The sequence below is a fragment of the Mytilus californianus genome, unplaced genomic scaffold (assembly GCF_021869535.1).
Source record: "Mytilus californianus isolate M0D057914Y unplaced genomic scaffold, xbMytCali1.0.p SCAF_3, whole genome shotgun sequence".
NCBI classification, from domain to species: Eukaryota; Metazoa; Mollusca; class Bivalvia; order Mytilida; family Mytilidae; genus Mytilus; species Mytilus californianus.
In genome coordinates this window covers 18,210,597-18,234,529 of record NW_026262679.1, presented here as the reverse complement: position 1 = coordinate 18,234,529, position 23,933 = coordinate 18,210,597, and the positions used below count along the sequence as shown (strand labels likewise).

General features: G+C 29.0%; 1 long non-coding RNA gene across 13 annotated transcripts in view; it reads left to right on the top strand.

Annotated features, from left to right (window-relative positions):
- Positions 1-23,933, top strand: part of LOC127734046 (uncharacterized) — a 59,943-nt gene that overhangs the window by 12,426 nt on the left and 23,584 nt on the right. For 4 of the 13 annotated variants that reach the window (XR_007997376.1, XR_007997374.1, XR_007997379.1 and 1 more), the window contains exon 6: positions 5,632-5,707. This is a non-coding gene — a long non-coding RNA (uncharacterized LOC127734046). Of the gene's footprint in view, positions 1-1,610; positions 1,687-2,810; positions 2,888-5,631; positions 5,708-7,232; positions 7,303-11,170; positions 11,241-14,727; positions 14,802-18,387; positions 18,468-18,771; positions 18,842-22,331; positions 22,412-23,933 lie in introns of those variants that run through there. The other 9 variants (XR_007997377.1, XR_007997381.1, XR_007997375.1 and 6 more) reach the window with 7 other exon arrangements.

The window sequence follows — 23,933 nt, the reverse complement described above, 5'->3', positions numbered from 1 at the left end:
TAATGGAATGTATAGTAATTATAAATATTCTTGTCCAACATGCAAAGATTAAATTCTGAAAAAATTGCAACAGCAAATAGTCTGTATTTAAAGCTGATATTAATTTATAGTTTTTGTTAAAGATACATCTAAATATGTTGCACTCCTAGACAGAGAAGATGGATTCATGGCAGATAGGAAGAGTCAACATGTAAGTATTTGGTCATTACAATTGTACTTAAAACTATGTTAATATTTGGAAGTCAATAAAAATCTGTTTTCACTGAAACAATAGCTTAAAATTTTATTACAGATTGGTCTAAAATATCTTTTATTCGAATTTCAAATGTGGTATATTTTAATAAGAATGAATAAGTAATTGTAAATTAATTGTCTGTAATTTAAGATTTGACATAAAACATGAATCACATTAATTTTTGAATTTTTTTAACAGCCATTAAATATTCTCTAAAGCTGATGCTAATTTAAATTTTTTCTTTTGAAACAGATACAGCCCAGATATGTTCCACTCCTACCCAATGAATATGGTTTCATGGTAGATGCACATTAGGATGTTTAACATGTAGGTAGTCATTACAATTGTACTTTAGACTATGTTTATATGTGTTGGGTAATAAATATCAGTTTTACCTGGAACAACAGCTTAAATAAAATATTATTTCAAATTAGTGTACATATTTCTTTTGTTCAAATTTATAATCTAGTGAAGTAAATTTTAACATGAATGTGTAGTAATTTTAAATATTCTTGTGTCCAATTTAGGATTTGACATAAAATATGAGTGACATTTATTTTATAATTGTTGCAACAGCCAATAGTCTCTATTTGAAGCTGATACTAATTGATGATTTGGTTTTGTTATAGATACAGCCGAAATATGTTACACTCCTAGACAATGAAGATGGTTTCATGGTAGATTGATCACACATCTGGATACGTAGCATGTAGGTATTTGGTATTTTTAATTGTACTTTAAACTATGTTTATATGGTTGGCAGGTAACAAAAATAAGTTTTCCCTGGAAGCTTAAATTAGATTTGATTACAAATTGATTTAAAATTTCTTCAATTCAAATTTATACTCTTATGAAGATTATTTTAATGATAATGTATAGAAATTGTTTATATACTTCTCTTCAGATTAGGATTTTTCATCAAAAATGCATCATATTAATTTTGAATTAATTGCAACAACCAATATTCTCTATTTAAAGCTGATACTGATTTAGAGTTTTTGTTTTTGTAACAGATACAGACTAGATATGTTACCCTCCTAGACAATGAAGATGCTTTCATGGTATACAGCACACGAAGATTTGTATCATGTAGGTATTTGGTCATTATAATTGTACTTTTAACTCTTTTTATATGTGTTGGGTAACAAAAATCAGTTTTCCCGTTGAACAACAGTTTAAAATTTTATTACAAATTTGTCGAACATTTCTTTTATTCAAATATTTACTGTAATAAGTTAAGTAATTGTAAATATTCTATTCTCCAATTTAGGATTTGACATAAAACATGCATCACATTAATTTCTGAATTGATTGCATCATCAAATATTCCCTATTTAAAGCTGATACTAATTTACAATTTTTGTTTTTGTTACAGATAACGCCTAAATATGTTACACTCTTCGACAATGAAAATGGTTTCATTGTAGATAGCACATTAGGATTAGTCACATGTAGGTATCTATTCATTACAATTTTTTTATTTAAACTAAGTTATTATATATAGCTCACCTGGCCCACAGGGCCAATGAGCTTTTCTCATCACTTGGCGTCCGTCGTCGTCCGTTAACTTTTACAAAAATCTCCTCTGAAACGACTGGGCCAAATTTAACCAAACTTGGCCACAATCATCACTAGGGTATCTAGTTTTAAAAATGTGTCCGATGACTCCGACTGCCAACCAAGATGGCCGACATGGCTAAAAATAGAACATAGGGGTAAAATGCAGTTTTTGGCTTATATCTCTGAAACTAAAGCATTTAGAGCAAATCTGACTATGGGTAAAAATGTTCATCTGGTTAAGATCTATCTGCCCTGAAATTTTCAGATGAATCAGACAACCCTTTGTTGGGTTGCTGCCCCTGAATTAGTAATTTTAAGGACATTTTGCAGTTTTTTGTTATCTTGAATATTATTATAGATGGAGATAAACTGTAAACAGCCATTATGTTCAGCAAAGTCAGATCTACAAAGAAGTCAACATGACCAATATGGTCAATTGACCCCATAAGGAGTTATCGCCCTTTAAAGTCAAATTTAACAATTATTCGTAAATTTTTGTAATCTTTTACAAAAATCTTCTCTCCTGAAACAACTGAGACAAATTTAACCAAACTTGGCCACAATCATCACTAGGGTATCTAGTTTAATAAATGTGTCCGATGTCAGACATGGCTAAAAATAGAACTTTGGGGGAAAATGCAGTTTTTGACTTGTATCTCTGAAACTAAAGCAAATGTATAACGGTTGCATTATTTCATACATCAATTGTAAATAAAAATATCAGGTGAGCGACACAGGCTCCTTGGAGCCTCTAGTATTTGTTAGGCATTAAAATCAGTTTTCACTGAAACAACAGATTGAAGCTTTATAACAAATTGGTCTAAAATTTCTTTTATTCCTATTTATATCCTAATGAAGTATATTTTAATAAGAATGTATAGTTATTGTAAATATACGTCTCCAATTTAGGATTTGACATAAAACATGCATCACATTAATTTCTGAATTGATTGCAACAGCAAATAGCTTTGATTTTGAAGCTGAAACTAATTTAAAATATTTGTTTTTGTTACAGATACTGCCTAAATATGTAAGACTCCTATACCATGAAAGATGCTTCCATTGCAGATAGCACATTAGGATTAGTCACATGTAGGTTTTTATTCATAACAATTGTTCTTAAAACTGTGTTTATATTTGTTAGGTAATAAAAATCAGTTTTTCCTGGAACAACAGCTTGAAATTTTATTACAAATTGGTCCTACATTACATTTATTGAAATATTCACTGTAATGAGATATATTTTAATAAGAATGTATAGTGATTGTAAAAATTCTTGTCTCCAATTAAGGATTTGACATTACAACATGCATCACATTAATTTCTGAATTGATTGCAACAGCAAATAGTCTGGATTAAAAGCTGAAATTAATGTTTATTTTTTTTGTTTTCATTACAGATACAGCCTAAATATGTAAGACTCCTATACCATGAAAGATGCTTCCATTGCAGATGCACATTAGGATAAGTCACATGTAGGTATTTGGTCATTACAATTTTCCTTCAAACTATATTTATATTTGTTAGGTAATAAAAATCAGTTTTTTCCTGAAACAACAGATTGAAGCTTTATAACAAATTGGTCTAAAATTTCTTTCATTCAAATTTATACTCTTAATGCTGAATATTTTAATAAGAACGTATAGTAATTGTAATTATATACTTTTCTCTATTTTGGGATTTAACATAAAACATGCATCACATTATTTTCTGAATTGATTGCAACAGCAAAGAGTCTGGATTTAAAGCGTAAACTAATTAATAATTTTTGTTTTTGTTACAGATTATACAGCCTTAATATGTAACACTCCTATACCATGAAAGATGCTTTCACACATTAGGATGTTGCACATGTAGGTATTTGGTCATTACAATTGTTCTTAAAACTTATGTTTGTTTGTTAGGTAATAAAAATCCGTTTTTTCCTGAACAGTTTGACAAAATGATGCTTGTTGTTAAAATGGGTCTCGTAAAAGCAGACCTCTGCAGAGAGCAAACTTTAGATTTTGATATAACATTGATGAATTTTAATGGGCGCTAATCTCGTAAAAGCAGATCCCCCAGCAGAGCTGATTACATAGTATGATAACTTGTGTTTATGGTAAAATGTATTTAGTTTTTTTGTCTGGCTCTATTTCATTATCAACCAATTTGAAACTTTATTACAAATTGGTCTCAAAAAAATTTCTTCAAATTTATACTCTAATGAAATATATTCTTAATGGAATGTATAGTAATTATAAATATTCTTGTCCAACATGCAAAGATTAAATTCTGAAAAAATTGCAACAGCAAATAGTCTGTATTTAAAGCTGATATTAATTTATAGTTTTTGTTAAAGATACATCTAAATATGTTGCACTCCTAGACAGAGAAGATGGATTCATGGCAGATAGGAAGAGTCAACATGTAAGTATTTGGTCATTACAATTGTACTTAAAACTATGTTAATATTTGGAAGTCAATAAAAATCGGTTTTCACTGAAACAATAGCTTAAAATTTTATTACAGATTGGTCTAAAATATCTTTTATTTGAATTTCAAATGTGGTATATTTTAATAAGAATGAAAGAGTAATTGTAAATTAATTGTCCGTAATTTAAGATTTGACATAAAACATGAATCACACTAATTTTTTAATTTTTTTAACAGCCATTAAATATTCTCTAAAGCTGATGCTAATTTAATTTTTTTCTTTTGAAACAGATACAGCCCAGATATGTTCCACTCCTACCCAATGAATATGGTTTCATGGTAGATGCACATTAGGATGTTTAACATGTAGGTAGTCATTACAATTGTACTTTAGACTATGTTTATATGTGTTGGGTAATATTAAATAAATATCAGTTTTACCTGGAACAACAGCTTAAATAAAATATTATTTCAAATTAGTGTACATATTTCTTTTGTTCAAATTTATAATCTAGTGAAGTAAATTTTAACATGAATGTGTAGTAATTTTAAATATTCTTGTGTCCAATTTAGGATTTGACATAAAATATGAGTGACATTTATTTTATAATTGTTGCAACAGCCAATAGTCTCTATTTGAAGCTGATACTAATTGATGATTTGGTTTTGTTATAGATACAGCCGAAATATGTTACACTCCTAGACAATGAAGATGGTTTCATGGTAGATTGATCACACATCTGGATATGTAGCATGTAGGTATTTGGTATTTTTAATTGTACTTTAAACTATGTTTATATGGTTTGCAGGTAACAAAAATAAGTTTTCCCTGGAAGCTTAAATTAGATTTGATTACAAATTGATTTAAAATTTCTTCAATTCAAATTTATACTCTTATGAAGATTATTTTAATGATAATGTATAGAAATTGTTTATATACTTGTCTTCAAATTAGGATTTTTCATCAAAAATGCATCATATTAATTTTGAATTAATTGCAACAACCAATATTCTCTATTTAAAGCTGATACTGATTTAGAGTTTTTGTTTTTGTAACAGATACAGACTAGATATGTTACCCTCCTAGACAATGAAGATGCTTTCATGGTATACAGCACACGAAGATTTGTATCATGTAGGTATTTGGTCATTATAATTGTACTTTTAACTCTTTTTATATGTGTTGGGTAACAAAAATCAGTTTTCCCGTTGAACAACAGTTTAAAATTTTATTACAAATTTGTCGAACATTTCTTTTATTCAAATATTTACTGTAATAAGTTAAGTAATTGTAAATATTCTAGTCTCCAATTTAGGATTTGACATAAAACATGCATCACATTAATTTCTGAATTGATTGCAACATCAAATATTCCCTATTTAAAGCTGATACTAATTTACAATTTTTGTTTTTGTTACAGATAACGCCTAAATATGTTACACTCTTCGACAATGAAAATGGTTTCATTGTAGATAGCACATTAGGATAAGTCACATGTAGGTATCTATTCATTACAATTTTTTTATTTAAACTAGGTTTATTAGCTCACCTGGCCCACAGGGCCAATGAGCTTTTCTCATCACTTGGCGTCCGTCGTCGTCCGTTAACTTTTACAAAAATCTCCTCTGAAACGACTGGGCCAAATTTAACCAAACTTCCCACAATCATCACTAGGGTATCTAGTTTTAAAAATGTGTCCGATGACCCCGCCTGCCAACCAAGATGGCCGACATGGCTAAAAATAGAACATAGGGGTAAAATGCAGTTTTTGGCTTATATCTCTGAAACTAAAGCATTTAGAGCAAATCTGACTATGGGTAAAAATGTTCATCTGGTTAAGATCTATCTGCCCTGAAATTTTCAGATGAATCAGACAACCCTTTGTTGGGTTGCTGCCCCTGAATTAGTAATTTTAAGGAAATTTTGCAGTTTTTTGTTATCTTGAATATTATTATAGATGGAGATAAACTGTAAACAGCCATTATGTTCAGCAAAGTCAGATCTACAAAGAAGTCAACATGACCAATATGGTCAATTGACCCCATAAGGAGTTATTGCCCTTTAAAGTCAAATTTAACAATTATTCGTAAATTTTTGTAATCTTTTACAAAAATCTTCTCTCCTGAAACAACTGAGACAAATTTAACCAAACTTGGCCACAATCATCACTAGGGTATCTAGTTTAATAAATGTGTCCGATGACCCTGCCTGCCAACCAACATGTCAGACATGGCTAAAAATAGAACTTTGGGGGAAAATGCAGTTTTTGACTTGTATCCCTGAAAACTAAAGCAAATGTATAACGGTTGCATTATTTCATGCATCAACTGTAAATAAAAATATCAGGTGAGCGACACAGGCTCCTTGGAGCCTCTAGTATTTGTTAGGCATTAAAATCAGTTTTCACTGAAACAACAGATTGAAGCTTTATAACAAATTGGTCTAAAATTTCTTTTATTCCTATTTATATCCTAATGAAGTATATTTTAATAAGAATGTATAGTTATTGTAAATATACGTCTCCAATTTAGGATTTGACATAAAACATGCATCACATTAATTTCTGAATTGATTGCAACAGCAAATAGCTTTGATTTTGAAGCTGAAACTAATTTAAAATATTTGTTTTTGTTACAGATACTGCCTAAATATGTAAGACTCCTATACCATGAAAGATGCTTCCATTGCAGATAGCACATTAGGATTAGTCACATGTAGGTTTTTATTCATAACAATTGTTCTTAAAACTGTGTTTATATTTGTTAGGTAATAAAAATCAGTTTTTCCTGGAACAACAGCTTGAAATTTTATTACAAATTGGTCCTACATTACATTTATTAAAATATTCACTGTAATGAGATATATTTTAATAAGAATGTATAGTGATTGTAAAAATTCTTGTCTCCAATTAAGGATTTGACATTACAACATGCATCACATTAATTTCTGAATTGATTGCAACAGCAAATAGTCTGGATTAAAAGCTGAAATTAATGTTTATTTTTTTTGTTTTCATTACAGATACAGCCTAAATATGTAAGACTCCTATACCATGAAAGATGCTTCCATTGCAGATGCACATTAGGATAAGTCACATGTAGGTATTTGGTCATTACAATTTTCCTTCAAACTATATTTATATTTGTTAGGTAATAAAAATCAGTTTTTTCCTGAAACAACAGATTGAAGCTTTATAACAAATTGGTCTAAAATTTCTTTCATTCAAATTTATACTCTTAATGCTGAATATTTTAATAAGAACGTATAGTAATTGTAATTATATACTTTTCTCTATTTTGGGATTTAACATAAAACATGCATCACATTATTTTCTGAATTGATTGCAACAGCAAAGAGTCTGGATTTAAAGCGTAAACTAATTAATAATTTTTGTTTTTGTTACAGATTATACAGCCTTAATATGTAACACTCCTATACCATGAAAGATGCTTTCACACATTAGGATGTTGCACATGTAGGTATTTGGTCATTACAATTGTTCTTAAAACTTATGTTTATGTTTGTTAGGTAATAAAAATCCGTTTTTTCCTGAACAGTTTGACAAAAAGATGCTTTATGTTAAAATGGGTCTCGTAAAAGCAGACCTCTGCAGAGAGCAAACTTTAGATTTTGATATAACATTGATGAATTTTAATGGGCGCTAATCTCGTAAAAGCAGATCCCCCAGCAGAGCTGATTACATAGTATGATAACTTGTGTTTATGGTAAAATGTATTTAGTTTTTTTGTCTGGCTCTATTTCATTATCAACCAATTTGAAACTTTATTACAAATTGGTCTCAAAAAAATTTCTTCAAATTTATACTCTAATGAAATATATTCTTAATGGAATGTATAGTAATTATAAATATTCTTGTCCAACATGCAAAGATTAAATTCTGAAAAAATTGCAACAGCAAATAGTCTGTATTTAAAGCTGATATTAATTTATAGTTTTTGTTAAAGATACATCTAAATATGTTGCACTCCTAGACAGAGAAGATGGATTCATGGCAGATAGGAAGAGTCAACATGTAAGTATTTGGTCATTACAATTGTACTTAAAACTATGTTAATATTTGGAAGTCAATAAAAATCGGTTTTCACTGAAACAATAGCTTAAAATTTTATTACAGATTGGTCTAAAATATCTTTTATTCGAATTTCAAATGTGGTATATTTTAATAAGAATGAACAAGTAATTGTAAATTAATTGTCTGTAATTTAAGATTTGACCACATTAATTTTTGAATTTTTTTAACAGCCATTAAATATTCTCTAAAGCTGATGCTAATTTAAATTTTTTCTTTTGAAACAGATACAGCCCATATATGTTCCACTCCTACCCAATGAATATGGTTTCATGGTAGATGCACATTAGGATGTTTAACATGTAGGTAGTCATTACAATTGTACTTTAGACTATGTTTATATGTGTTGGGTAATAAATATCAGTTTTACCTGGAACAACAGCTTAAATAAAATATTATTTCAAATTAGTGTACATATTTCTTTTGTTCAAATTTATAATCTAGTGAAGTAAATTTTAACATGAATGTGTAGTAATTTTAAATATTCTTGTGTCCAATTTAGGATTTGACATAAAATATGAGTGACATTTATTTTATAATTGTTGCAACAGCCAATAGTCTCTATTTGAAGCTGATACTAATTGATGATTTGGTTTTGTTATAGATACAGCCGAAATATGTTACACTCCTAGACGATGAAGATGGTTTCATGGTAGATTGATCACACATCTGGATACGTAGCATGTAGGTATTTGGTATTTTTAATTGTACTTTAAACTATGTTTATATAGTTGGCAGGTAACAAAAATAAGTTTTCCCTGGAAGCTTAAATTAGATTTGATTACAAATTGATTTAAAATTTCTTCAATTCAAATTTATACTCTTATGAAGATTATTTTAATGATAATGTATAGAAATTGTTTATATACTTCTCTTCAGATTAGGATTTTTCATCAAAAATGCATCATATTAATTTTGAATTAATTGCAACAACCAATATTCTCTATTTAAAGCTGATACTGATTTAGAGTTTTTGTTTTTGTAACAGATACAGACTAGATATGTTACCCTCCTAGACAATGAAGATGCTTTCATGGTATACAGCACACGAAGATTTGTATCATGTAGGTATTTGGTCATTATAATTGTACTTTTAACTCTTTTTATATGTGTTGGGTAACAAAAATCAGTTTTCCCGTTGAACAACAGTTTAAAATTTTATTACAAATTTGTCGAACATTTCTTTTATTCAAATATTTACTGTAATAAGTAATTGTAAATATTTTAGTCTCCAATTTAGGATTTGACATAAAACATGCATCACATTAATTTCTGAATTGATTTCAACATCAAATATTCCCTATTTAAAGCTGATACTAATTTACAATTTTTGTTTTTGTTACAGATAACGCCTAAATATGTTACACTCTTCGACAATGAAAATGGTTTCATTGTAGATAGCACATTAGGATTATTCACATGTAGGTATTTATTCATTACAATTTTTTTATTTAAACTAGGTTTATTAGCTCACCTGGCCCACAGGGCCAAGTGAGCTTTTCTCATCACTTGGCGTCCGTCTAGTATCTAGTTTTAAAAATGTGTCCGATGACCCCGCCTGCCAACCAAGATGGCCGACATGGCTAAAAATAGAACATAGGGGTAAAATGCAGTTTTTGGCTTATATCTCTGAAACTAAAGCATTTAGAGCAAATCTGACTATGGGTAAAAATGTTCATCTGGTTAAGATCTATCTGCCCTGAAATTTTCAGATGAATCAGACAACCCTTTGTTGGGTTGCTGCCCCTGAATTAGTAATTTTAAGGAAATTTTGCAGTTTTTTGTTATCTTGAATATTATTATAGATGGAGATAAACTGTAAACAGCCATTATGTTCAGCAAAGTCAGATCTACAAAGAAGTCAACATGACCAATATGGTCAATTGACCCCATAAGGAGTTATTGCCCTTTAAAGTCAAATTTAACAATTATTCGTAAATTTTTGTAATCTTTTACAAAAATCTTCTCTCCTGAAACAACTGAGACAAATTTAACCAAACTTGGCCACAATCATCACTAGGGTATCTAGTTTAATAAATGTGTCCGATGACCCTGCCTGCCAACCAACATGTCAGACATGGCTAAAAATAGAACTTTGGGGGAAAATGCAGTTTTTGACTTGTATCTCTGAAAACTAAAGCAAATGTATAACGGTTGCATTATTTCATGCATCAATTGTAAATAAAAATATCAGGTGAGCGACACAGGCTCCTTGGAGCCTCTAGTATTTGTTAGGCATTAAAATCAGTTTTCACTGAAACAACAGATTGAAGCTTTATAACAAATTGGTCTAAAATTTCTTTTATTCCTATTTATATCCTAATGAAGTATATTTTAATAAGAATGTATAGTTATTGTAAATATACGTCTCCAATTTAGGATTTGACATAAAACATGCATCACATTAATTTCTGAATTGATTGCAACAGCAAATAGCTTTGATTTTGAAGCTGAAACTAATTTAAAATATTTGTTTTTGTTACAGATACTGCCTAAATATGTAAGACTCCTATACCATGAAAGATGCTTCCATTGCAGATAGCACATTAGGATTAGTCACATGTAGGTTTTTATTCATAACAATTGTTCTTAAAACTGTGTTTATATTTGTTAGGTAATAAAAATCAGTTTTTCCTGGAACAACAGCTTGAAATTTTATTACAAATTGGTCCTACATTACATTTATTAAAATATTCACTGTAATGAGATATATTTTAATAAGAATGTATAGTGATTGTAAAAATTCTTGTCTCCAATTAAGGATTTGACATTACAACATGCATCACATTAATTTCTGAATTGATTGCAACAGCAAATAGTCTGGATTAAAAGCTGAAATTAATGTTTATTTGTTTTGTTTTCATTACAGATACAGCCTAAATATGTAAGACTCCTATACCATGAAAGATGCTTCCATTGCAGATGCACATTAGGATAAGTCACATGTAGGTATTTGGTCATTACAATTTTCCTTCAAACTATATTTATATTTGTTAGGTAATAAAAATCAGTTTTTTCCTGAAACAACAGATTGAAGCTTTATAACAAATTGGTCTAAAATTTCTTTCATTCAAATTTATACTCTTAATGCTGAATATTTTAATAAGAACTATAGTAATTGTAATTATATACTTTTCTCTATTTTGGGATTTAACATAAAACATGCATCACATTATTTTCTGAATTGATTGCAACAGCAAAGAGTCTGGATTTAAAGCGTAAACTAATTAATAATTTTTGTTTTTGTTACAGATTATACAGCCTTAATATGTAACACTCCTATACCATGAAAGATGCTTTCACACATTAGGATGTTGCACATGTAGGTATTTGGTCATTACAATTGTTCTTAAAACTTATGTTTATGTTTGTTAGGTAATAAAAATCCGTTTTTTCCTGAACAGTTTGACAAAAAGATGCTTTATGTTAAAATGGGTCTCGTAAAAGCAGACCTCTGCAGAGAGCAAACTTTAGATTTTGATATAACATTGATGAATTTTAATGGGCGCTAATCTCGTAAAAGCAGATCCCCCAGCAGAGCTGATTACATAGTATGATAACTTGTGTTTATGGTAAAATGTATTTAGTTTTTTTGTCTGGCTCTATTTCATTATCAACCAATTTGAAACTTTATTACAAATTGGTCTCAAAAAAATTTCTTCAAATTTATACTCTAATGAAATATATTCTTAATGGATTGTATAGTAATTATAAATATTCTTGTCCAACATGCAAGATTAAATTCTGAAAAAATTGCAACAGCAAATAGTCTGTATTTAAAGCTGATATTAATTTATAGTTTTTGTTAAAGATACATCTAAATATGTTGCACTCCTAGACAGAGAAGATGGATTCATGGCAGATAGGAAGAGTCAACATGTAAGTATTTGGTCATTACAATTGTACTTAAGACTATGTTAATATTTGGAAGTCAATAAAAATCTGTTTTCACTGAAACAATAGCTTAAAATTTTATTACAGATTGGTCTAAAATATCTTTTATTCGAATTTCAAATGTGGTATATTTTAATAAGAATGAATAAGTAATTGTAAATTAATTGTCCGTAATTTAAGATTTGACATAAAACATGAATCACATTAATTTTTGAATTTTTTTAACAGCCATTAAATATTCTCTAAAGCTGATGCTAATTTAAATTTTTCTTTTGAAACAGATACAGCCCATATATGTTCCACTCCTACCCAATGAATATGGTTTCATGGTAGATGCACATTAGGATGTTTAACATGTAGGTAGTCATTACAATTGTACTTTAGACTATGTTTATATGTGTTGGGTAATAAATATCAGTTTTACCTGGAACAACAGCTTAAATAAAATATTATTTCAAATTAGTGTACATATTTCTTTTGTTCAAATTTATAATCTAGTGAAGTAAATTTTAACATGAATGTGTAGTAATTTTAAATATTCTTGTGTCCAATTTAGGATTTGACATAAAATATGAGTGACATTTATTTTATAATTGTTGCAACAGCCAATAGTCTCTATTTGAAGCTGATACTAATTGATGATTTGGTTTTGTTATAGATACAGCCGAAATATGTTACACTCCTAGACAATGAAGATGGTTTCATGGTAGATTGATCACACATCTGGATACGTAGCATGTAGGTATTTGGTATTTTTAATTGTACTTTAAACTATGTTTATATGGTTGGCAGGTAACAAAAATAAGTTTTCCCTGGAAGCTTAAATTAGATTTGATTACAAATTGATTTAAAATTTCTTCAATTCAAATTTATACTCTTATGAAGATTATTTTAATGATAATGTATAGAAATTGTTTATATACTTCTCTTCAGATTAGGATTTTTCATCAAAAATGCATCATATTAATTTTGAATTAATTGCAACAACCAATATTCTCTATTTAAAGCTGATACTGATTTAGAGTTTTTGTTTTTGTAACAGATACAGACTAGATATGTTACCCTCCTAGACAATGAAGATGCTTTCATGGTATACAGCACACGAAGATTTGTATCATGTAGGTATTTGGTCATTATAATTGTACTTTTAACTCTTTTTATATGTGTTGGGTAACAAAAATCAGTTTTCCCGTTGAACAACAGTTTAAAATTTTATTACAAATTTGTCGAACATTTCTTTTATTCAAATATTTACTGTAATAAGTAATTGTAAATATTTTAGTCTCCAATTTAGGATTTGACATAAAACATGCATCACATTAATTTCTGAATTGATTGCAACATCAAATATTCCCTATTTAAAGCTGATACTAATTTACAATTTTTGTTTTTGTTACAGATAACGCCTAAATATGTTACACTCTTCGACAATGAAAATGGTTTCATTGTAGATAGCACATTAGGATTATTCACATGTAGGTATTTATTCATTACAATTTTTTTATTTAAACTAGGTTTATTAGCTCACCTGGCCCACAGGGCCAAGTGAGCTTTTCTCATCACTTGGCGTCCATCTAGTTTTAAAAATGTGTCCGATGACCCCGCCTGCCAACCAAGATGGCCGACATGGCTTAAAATAGAACATAGTGGTAAAATGCAGTTTTTGGCTTATATCTCTGAAACTAAAGCATTTAGAGCAAATCTGACCATGGGTAAAAATGTTCATCAGGTTAAGATCTATCTGCCCTGAAATTTTCAGATGAATCAGACAACCCTTTGTTGGGTTGCTGCCCCTGAATTAGTAATTTTAAGGAAATTTTGCAGTTTTTTGTTATCTTGAATATTATTATAGATGGAGATAAACTGTAAACAGCCATTATGTTCAGCAAAGTCAGATCTACAAAGAAGTCAACATGACCAATATGGTCAATTGACCCCATAAGGAGTTATTGCCCTTTAAAGTCAAATTTAACAATTATTCGTAAATTTTTGTAATCTTTTACAAAAATCTTCTCTCCTGAAACAACTGAGACAAATTTAACCAAACTTGGCCACAATCATCACTAGGGTATCTAGTTTAATAAATGTGTCCGATGACCCTGCCTGCCAACCAACATGTCAGACATGGCTAAAAATAGAACTTTGGGGGAAAATGCAGTTTTTGACTTGTATCTCTGAAAACTAAAGCAAATGTATAACGGTTGCATTATTTCATGCATCAATTGTAAATAAAAATATCAGGTGAGCGACACAGGCTCCTTGGAGCCTCTAGTATTTGTTAGGCATTAAAATCAGTTTTCACTGAAACAACAGATTGAAGCTTTATAACAAATTGGTCTAAAATTTCTTTTATTCCTATTTATATCCTAATGAAGTATATTTTAATAAGAATGTATAGTTATTGTAAATATACGTCTCCAATTTAGGATTTGACATAAAACATGCATCACATTAATTTCTGAATTGATTGCAACAGCAAATAGCTTTGATTTTGAAGCTGAAACTAATTTAAAATATTTGTTTTTGTTACAGATACTGCCTTAATATGTAAGACTCCTATACCATGAAAGATGCTTCCATTGCAGATAGCACATTAGGATTAGTCACATGTAGGTTTTTATTCATAACAATTGTTCTTAAAACTGTGTTTATATTTGTTAGGTAATAAAAATCAGTTTTTCCTGGAACAACAGCTTGAAATTTTATTACAAATTGGTCCTACATTACATTTATTGAAATATTCACTGTAATGAGATATATTTTAATAAGAATGTATAGTGATTGTAAAAATTCTTGTCTCCAATTAAGGATTTGACATTACAACATGCATCACATTAATTTCTGAATTGATTGCAACAGCAAATAGTCTGGATTAAAAGCTGAAATTAATGTTTATTTTTTTTGTTTTCATTACAGATACAGCCTAAATATGTAAGACTCCTATACCATGAAAGATGCTTCCATTGCAGATGCACATTAAAGCGTAAACTAATTAATAATTTTTGTTTTTGTTACAGATTATACAGCCTTAATATGTAACACTCCTATACCATGAAAGATGCTTTCACACATTAGGATGTTGCACATGTAGGTATTTGGTCATTACAATTGTTCTTAAAACTTATGTTTATGTTTGTTAGGTAATAAAAATCCGTTTTTTCCTGAACAGTTTGACAAAAAGATGCTTTATGTTAAAATGGGTCTCGTAAAAGCAGACCTCTGCAGAGAGCAAACTTTAGATTTTGATATAACATTGATGAATTTTAATGGGCGCTAATCTCGTAAAAGCAGATCCCCCAGCAGAGCTGATTACATAGTATGATAACTTGTGTTTATGGTAAAATGTATTTAGTTTTTTTGTCTGGCTCTATTTCATTATCAACCAATTTGAAACTTTATTACAAATTGGTCTCAAAAAAATTTCTTCAAATTTATACTCTAATGAAATATATTCTTAATGGAATGTATAGTAATTATAAATATTCTTGTCCAACATGCAAGATTAAATTCTGAAAAAATTGCAACAGCAAATAGTCTGTATTTAAAGCTGATATTAATTTATAGTTTTTGTTAAAGATACATCTAAATATGTTGCACTCCTAGACAGAGAAGATGGATTCATGGCAGATAGGAAGAGTCAACATGTAAGTATTTGGTCATTACAATTGTACTTAAGACTATGTTAATATTTGGAAGTCAATAAAAATCTGTTTTCACTGAAACAATAGCTTAAAATTTTATTACAGATTGGTCTAAAATATCTTTTATTCGAATTTCAAATGTGGTATATTTTAATAAGAATGAATAAGTAATTGTAAATTAATTGTCCGTAATTTAAGATTTGACATAAAACATGAATCACATTAATTTTTGAATTTTTTTAACAGCCATTAAATATTCTCTAAAGCTGATGCTAATTTAAATTTTTTCTTTTGAAACAGATACAGCCCATATATGTTCCACTCCTACCCAATGAATATGGTTTCATGGTAGATGCACATTAGGATGTTTAACATGTAGGTAGTCATTACAATTGTACTTTAGACTATGTTTATATGTGTTGGGTAATAAATATCAGTTTTACCTGGAACAACAGCTTAAATAAAATATTATTTCAAATTAGTGTACATATTTCTTTTGTTCAAATTTATAATCTAGTGAAGTAAATTTTAACATGAATGTGTAGTAATTTTAAATATTCTTGTGTCCAATTTAGGATTTGACATAAAATATGAGTGACATTTATTTTATAATTGTTGCAACAGCCAATAGTCTCTATTTGAAGCTGATACTAATTGATGATTTGGTTTTGTTATAGATACAGCCGAAATATGTTACACTCCTAGACAATGAAGATGGTTTCATGGTAGATTGATCACACATCTGGATACGTAGCATGTAGGTATTTGGTATTTTTAATTGTACTTTAAACTATGTTTATATGGTTGGCAGGTAACAAAAATAAGTTTTCCCTGGAAGCTTAAATTAGATTTGATTACAAATTGATTTAAAATTTCTTCAATTCAAATTTATACTCTTATGAAGATTATTTTAATGATAATGTATAGAAATTGTTTATATACTTCTCTTCAGATTAGGATTTTTCATCAAAAATGCATCATATTAATTTTGAATTAATTGCAACAACCAATATTCTCTATTTAAAGCTGATACTGATTTAGAGTTTTTGTTTTTGTAACAGATACAGACTAGATATGTTACCCTCCTAGACAATGAAGATGCTTTCATGGTATACAGCACACGAAGATTTGTATCATGTAGGTATTTGGTCATTATAATTGTACTTTTAACTCTTTTTATATGTGTTGGGTAACAAAAATCAGTTTTCCCGTTGAACAACAGTTTAAAATTTTATTACAAATTTGTCGAACATTTCTTTTATTCAAATATTTACTGTAATAAGTAATTGTAAATATTTTAGTCTCCAATTTAGGATTTGACATAAAACATGCATCACATTAATTTCTGAATTGATTGCAACATCAAATATTCCCTATTTAAAGCTGATACTAATTTACAATTTTTGTTTTTGTTACAGATAACGCCTAAATATGTTACACTCTTCGACAATGAAAATGGTTTCATTGTAGATAGCACATTAGGATTATTCACATGTAGGTATTTATTCATTACAATTTTTTTATTTAAACTAGGTTTATTAGCTCACCTGGCCCACAGGGCCAAGTGAGCTTTTCTCATCACTTGGCGTCCATCTAGTTTTAAAAATGTGTCCGATGACCCCGCCTGCCAACCAAGATGGCCGACATGGCTAAAAATAGAACATAGGGGTAAAATGCAGTTTTTGGCTTATATCTCTGAAACTAAAGCATTTAGAGCAAATCTGACTATGGGTAAAAATGTTCATCAGGTTAAGATCTATCTGCCCTGAAATTTTCAGATGAATCAGACAACCCTTTGTTGGGTTGCTGCCCCTGAATTAGTAATTTTAAGGAAATTTTGCAGTTTTTTGTTATCTTGAATATTATTATAGATGGAGATAAACTGTAAACAGCCATTATGTTCAGCAAAGTCAGATCTACAAAGAAGTCAACATGACCAATATGGTCAATTGACCCCATAAGGAGTTATTGCCCTTTAAAGTCAAATTTAACAATTATTCGTAAATTTTTGTAATCTTTTACAAAAATCTTCTCTCCTGAAACAACTGAGACAAATTTAACCAAACTTGGCCACAATCATCACTAGGGTATCTAGTTTAATAAATGTGTCCGATGACCCTGCCTGCCAACCAACATGTCAGACATGGCTAAAAATAGAACTTTGGGGGAAAATGCAGTTTTTGACTTGTATCTCTGAAAACTAAAGCAAATGTATAACGGTTGCATTATTTCATGCATCAATTGTAAATAAAAATATCAGGTGAGCGACACAGGCTCCTTGGAGCCTCTAGTATTTGTTAGGCATTAAAATCAGTTTTCACTGAAACAACAGATTGAAGCTTTATAACAAATTGGTCTAAAATTTCTTTTATTCCTATTTATATCCTAATGAAGTATATTTTAATAAGAATGTATAGTTATTGTAAATATACGTCTCCAATTTAGGATTTGACATAAAACATGCATCACATTAATTTCTGAATTGATTGCAACAGCAAATAGCTTTGATTTTGAAGCTGAAACTAATTTAAAATATTTGTTTTTGTTACAGATACTGCCTAAATATGTAAGACTCCTATACCATGAAAGATGCTTCCATTGCAGATAGCACATTAGGATTAGTCACATGTAGGTTTTTATTCATAACAATTGTTCTTAAAACTGTGTTTATATTTGTTAGGTAATAAAAATCAGTTTTTCCTGGAACAACAGCTTGAAATTTTATTACAAATTGGTCCTACATTACATTTATTGAAATATTCACTGTAATGAGATATATTTTAATAAGAATGTATAGTGATTGTAAAAATTCTTGTCTCCAATTAAGGATTTGACATTACAACATGCATCACATTAATTTCTGAATTGATTGCAACAGCAAATAGTCTGGATTAAAAGCTGAAATTAATGTTTATTTTTTTTGTTTTCATTACAGATACAGCCTAAATATGTAAGACTCCTATACCATGAAAGATGCTTCCATTGCAGATGCACATTAGGATAAGTCACATGTAGGTATTTGGTCATTACAATTTTCCTTCAAACTATATTTATATTTGTTAGGTAATAAAAATCAGTTTTTTCCTGAAACAACAGATTGAAGCTTTATAACAAATTGGTCTAAAATTTCTTTCATTCAAATTTATACTCTTAATGCTGAATATTTTAATAAGAACGTATAGTAATTGTAATTATATACTTTTCTCTATTTTGGGATTTAACATAAAACATGCATCACATTATTTTCTGAATTGATTGCAACAGCAAAGAGTCTGGATTTAAAGCGTAAACTAATTAATAATTTTTGTTTTTGTTACAGATTATACAGCCTTAATATGTAACACTCCTATACCATGAAAGATGCTTTCACACATTAGGATGTTGCACATGTAGGTATTTGGTCATTACAATTGTTCTTGAAACTTATGTTTATGTTTGTTAGGTAATAAAAATCCGTTTTTTCCTGAACAGTTTGACAAAAAGATGCTTTATGTTAAAATGGGTCTCGTAAAAGCAGACCTCTGCAGAGAGCAAACTTTAGATTTTGATATAACATTAATGAATTTTAATGGGCGCTAATCTCGGAAAAGCAGATCCCCCAGCAGAGCTGATTACATAGTATGATAACTTGTGTTTATGGTAAAATGTATTTAGTTTTTTTGTCTGGCTCTATTTCATTATCAACCAATTTGAAACTTTATTACAAATTGGTCTCAAAAAAATTTCTTCAAATTTATACTCTAATGAAATATATTCTTAATGGAATGTATAGTAATTATAAATATTCTTGTCCAACATGCAAGATTAAATTCTGAAAAAATTGCAACAGCAAATAGTCTGTATTTAAAGCTGATATTAATTTATAGTTTTTGTTAAAGATACATCTAAATATGTTGCACTCCTAGACAGAGAAGATGGATTCATGGCAGATAGGAAGAGTCAACATGTAAGTATTTGGTCATTACAATTGTACTTAAAACTATGTTAATATTTGGAAGTCAATAAAAATCTGTTTTCACTGAAACAATAGCTTAAAATTTTATTACAGATTGGTCTAAAATATCTTTTATTCGAATTTCAAATGTGGTATATTTTAATAAGAATGAATAAGTAATTGTAAATTAATTGTCCGTAATTTAAGATTTGACATAAAACATGAATCACATTAATTTTTGAATTTTTTTAACAGCCATTAAATATTCTCTAAAGCTGATGCTAATTTAAATTTTTTCTTTTGAAACAGATACAGCCCAGATATGTTCCACTCCTACCCAATGAATATGGTTTCATGGTAGATGCACATTAGGATGTTTAACATGTAGGTAGTCATTACAATTGTACTTTAGACTATGTTTATATGTGTTGGGTAATAAATATCAGTTTTACCTGGAACAACAGCTTAAATAAAATATTATTTCAAATTAGTGTACATATTTCTTTTGTTCAAATTTATAATCTAGTGAAGTAAATTTTAACATGAATGTGTAGTAATTTTAAATATTCTTGTGTCCAATTTAGGATTTGACATAAAATATGAGTGACATTTATTTTATAATTGTTGCAACAGCCAATAGTCTCTATTTGAAGCTGATACTAATTGATGATTTGGTTTTGTTATAGATACAGCCGAAATATGTTACACTCCTAGACAATGAAGATGGTTTCATGGTAGATTGATCACACATCTGGATACGTAGCATGTAGGTATTTGGTATTTTTAATTGTACTTTAAACTATGTTTATATGGTTGGCAGGTAACAAAAATAAGTTTTCCCTGGAAGCTTAAATTAGATTTGATTACAAATTGATTTAAAATTTCTTCAATTCAAATTTATACTCTTATGAAGATTATTTTAATGATAATGTATAGAAATTGTTTATATACTTCTCTTCAGATTAGGATTTTTCATCAAAAATGCATCATATTAATTTTGAATTAATTGCAACAACCAATATTCTCTATTTAAAGCTGATACTGATTTAGAGTTTTTGTTTTTGTAACAGATACAGACTAGATATGTTACCCTCCTAGACAATGAAGATGCTTTCATGGTATACAGCACACGAAGATTTGTATCATGTAGGTATTTGGTCATTATAATTGTACTTTTAACTCTTTTTATATGTGTTGGGTAACAAAAATCAGTTTTCCCGTTGAACAACAGTTTAAAATTTTATTACAAATTTGTCGAACATTTCTTTTATTCAAATATTTACTGTAATAAGTAATTGTAAATATTTTAGTCTCCAATTTAGGATTTGACATAAAACATGCATCACATTAATTTCTGAATTGATTGCAACATCAAATATTCCCTATTTAAAGCTGATACTAATTTACAATTTTTGTTTTTGTTACAGATAACGCCTAAATATGTTACACTCTTCGACAATGAAAATGGTTTCATTGTAGATAGCACATTAGGATTATTCACATGTAGGTATTTATTCATTACAATTTTTTTATTTAAACTAGGTTTATTAGCTCACCTGGCCCACAGGGCCAAGTGAGCTTTTCTCATCACTTGGCGTCCATCTAAGTTTTAAAAATGTGTCCGATGACCCCGCCTGCCAACCAAGATGGCCGACATGGCTAAAAATAGAACATAGGGGTTAAATGCAGTTTTTGGCTTATATCTCTGAAACTAAAGCATTTAGAGCAAATCTGACCATGGGTAAAAATGTTCATCAGGTTAAGATCTATCTGCCCTGAAATTTTCAGATGAATCAGACAACCCTTTGTTGGGTTGCTGCCCCTGAATTAGTAATTTTAAGGAAATTTTGCAGTTTTTTGTTATCTTGAATATTATTATAGATGGAGATAAACTGTAAACAGCCATTATGTTCAGCAAAGTCAGATCTACAAAGAAGTCAACATGACCAATATGGTCAATTGACCCCATAAGGAGTTATTGCCCTTTAAAGTCAAATTTAACAATTATTCGTAAATTTTTGTAATCTTTTACAAAAATCTTCTCTCCTGAAACAACTGAGACAAATTTAACCAAACTTGGCCACAATCATCACTAGGGTATCTAGTTTAATAAATGTGTCCGATGACCCTGCCTGCCAACCAACATGTCAGACATGGCTAAAAATAGAACTTTGGGGGAAAATGCAGTTTTTGACTTGTATCTCTGAAAACTAAAGCAAATGTATAACGGTTGCATTATTTCATGCATCAATTGTAAATAAAAATATCAGGTGAGCGACACAGGCTCCTTGGAGCCTCTAGTATTTGTTAGGCATTAAAATCAGTTTTCACTGAAACAACAGATTGAAGCTTTATAACAAATTGGTCTAAAATTTCTTTTATTCCTATTTATATCCTAATGAAGTATATTTTAATAAGAATGTATAGTTATTGTAAATATACGTCTCCAATTTAGGATTTGACATAAAACATGCATCACATTAATTTCTGAATTGATTGCAACAGCAAATAGCTTTGATTTTGAAGCTGAAACTAATTTAAAATATTTGTTTTTGTTACAGATACTGCCTAAATATGTAAGACTCCTATACCATGAAAGATGCTTCCATTGCAGATAGCACATTAGGATTAGTCACATGTAGGTTTTTATTCATAACAATTGTTCTTAAAACTGTGTTTATATTTGTTAGGTAATAAAAATCAGTTTTTCCTGGAACAACAGCTTGAAATTTTATTACAAATTGGTCCTACATTACATTTATTGAAATATTCACTGTAATGAGATATATTTTAATAAGAATGTATAGTGATTGTAAAAATTCTTGTCTCCAATTAAGGATTTGACATTACAACATGCATCACATTAATTTCTGAATTGATTGCAACAGCAAATAGTCTGGATTAAAAGCTGAAATTAATGTTTATTTTTTTTGTTTTCATTACAGATACAGCCTAAATATGTAAGACTCCTATACCATGAAAGATGCTTCCATTGCAGATGCACATTAGGATAAGTCACATGTAGGTATTTGGTCATTACAATTTTCCTTCAAACTATATTTATATTTGTTAGGTAATAAAAATCAGTTTTTTCCTGAAACAACAGATTGAAGCTTTATAACAAATTGGTCTAAAATTTCTTTCATTCAAATTTATACTCTTAATGCTGAATATTTTAATAAGAACGTATAGTAATTGTAATTATATACTTTTCTCTATTTTGGGATTTAACATAAAACATGCATCACATTATTTTCTGAATTGATTGCAACAGCAAAGAGTCTGGATTTAAAGCGTAAACTAATTAATAATTTTTGTTTTTGTTACAGATTATACAGCCTTAATATGTAACACTCCTATACCATGAAAGATGCTTTCACACATTAGGATGTTGCACATGTAGGTATTTGGTCATTACAATTGTTCTTAAAACTTATGTTTATGTTTGTTAGGTAATAAAAATCCGTTTTTTCCTGAACAGTTTGACAAAAAGATGCTTTATGTTAAAATGGGTCTCGTAAAAGCAGACCTCTGCAGAGAGCAAACTTTAGATTTTGATATAACATTGATGAATTTTAATGGGCGCTAATCTCGTAAAAGCAGATCCCCCAGCAGAGCTGATTACATAGTATGATAACTTGTGTTTATGGTAAAATGTATTTAGTTTTTTTGTCTGGCTCTATTTCATTATCAACCAATTTGAAACTTTATTACAAATTGGTCTCAAAAAAATTTCTTCAAATTTATACTCTAATGAAATATATTCTTAATGGAATGTATAGTAATTATAAATATTCTTGTCCAACATGCAAAGATTAAATTCTGAAAAAATTGCAACAGCAAATAGTCTGTATTTAAAGCTGATATTAATTTATAGTTTTTGTTAAAGATACATCTAAATATGTTGCACTCCTAGACAGAGAAGATGGATTCATGGCAGATAGGAAGAGTCAACATGTAAGTATTTGGTCATTACAATTGTACTTAAAACTATGTTAATATTTGGAAGTCAATAAAAATCTGTTTTCACTGAAACAATAGCTTAAAATTTTATTACAGATTGGTCTAAAATATCTTTTATTCGAATTTCAAATGTGGTATATTTTAATAAGAATGAATAAGTAATTGTAAATTAATTGTCCGTAATTTAAGATTTGACATAA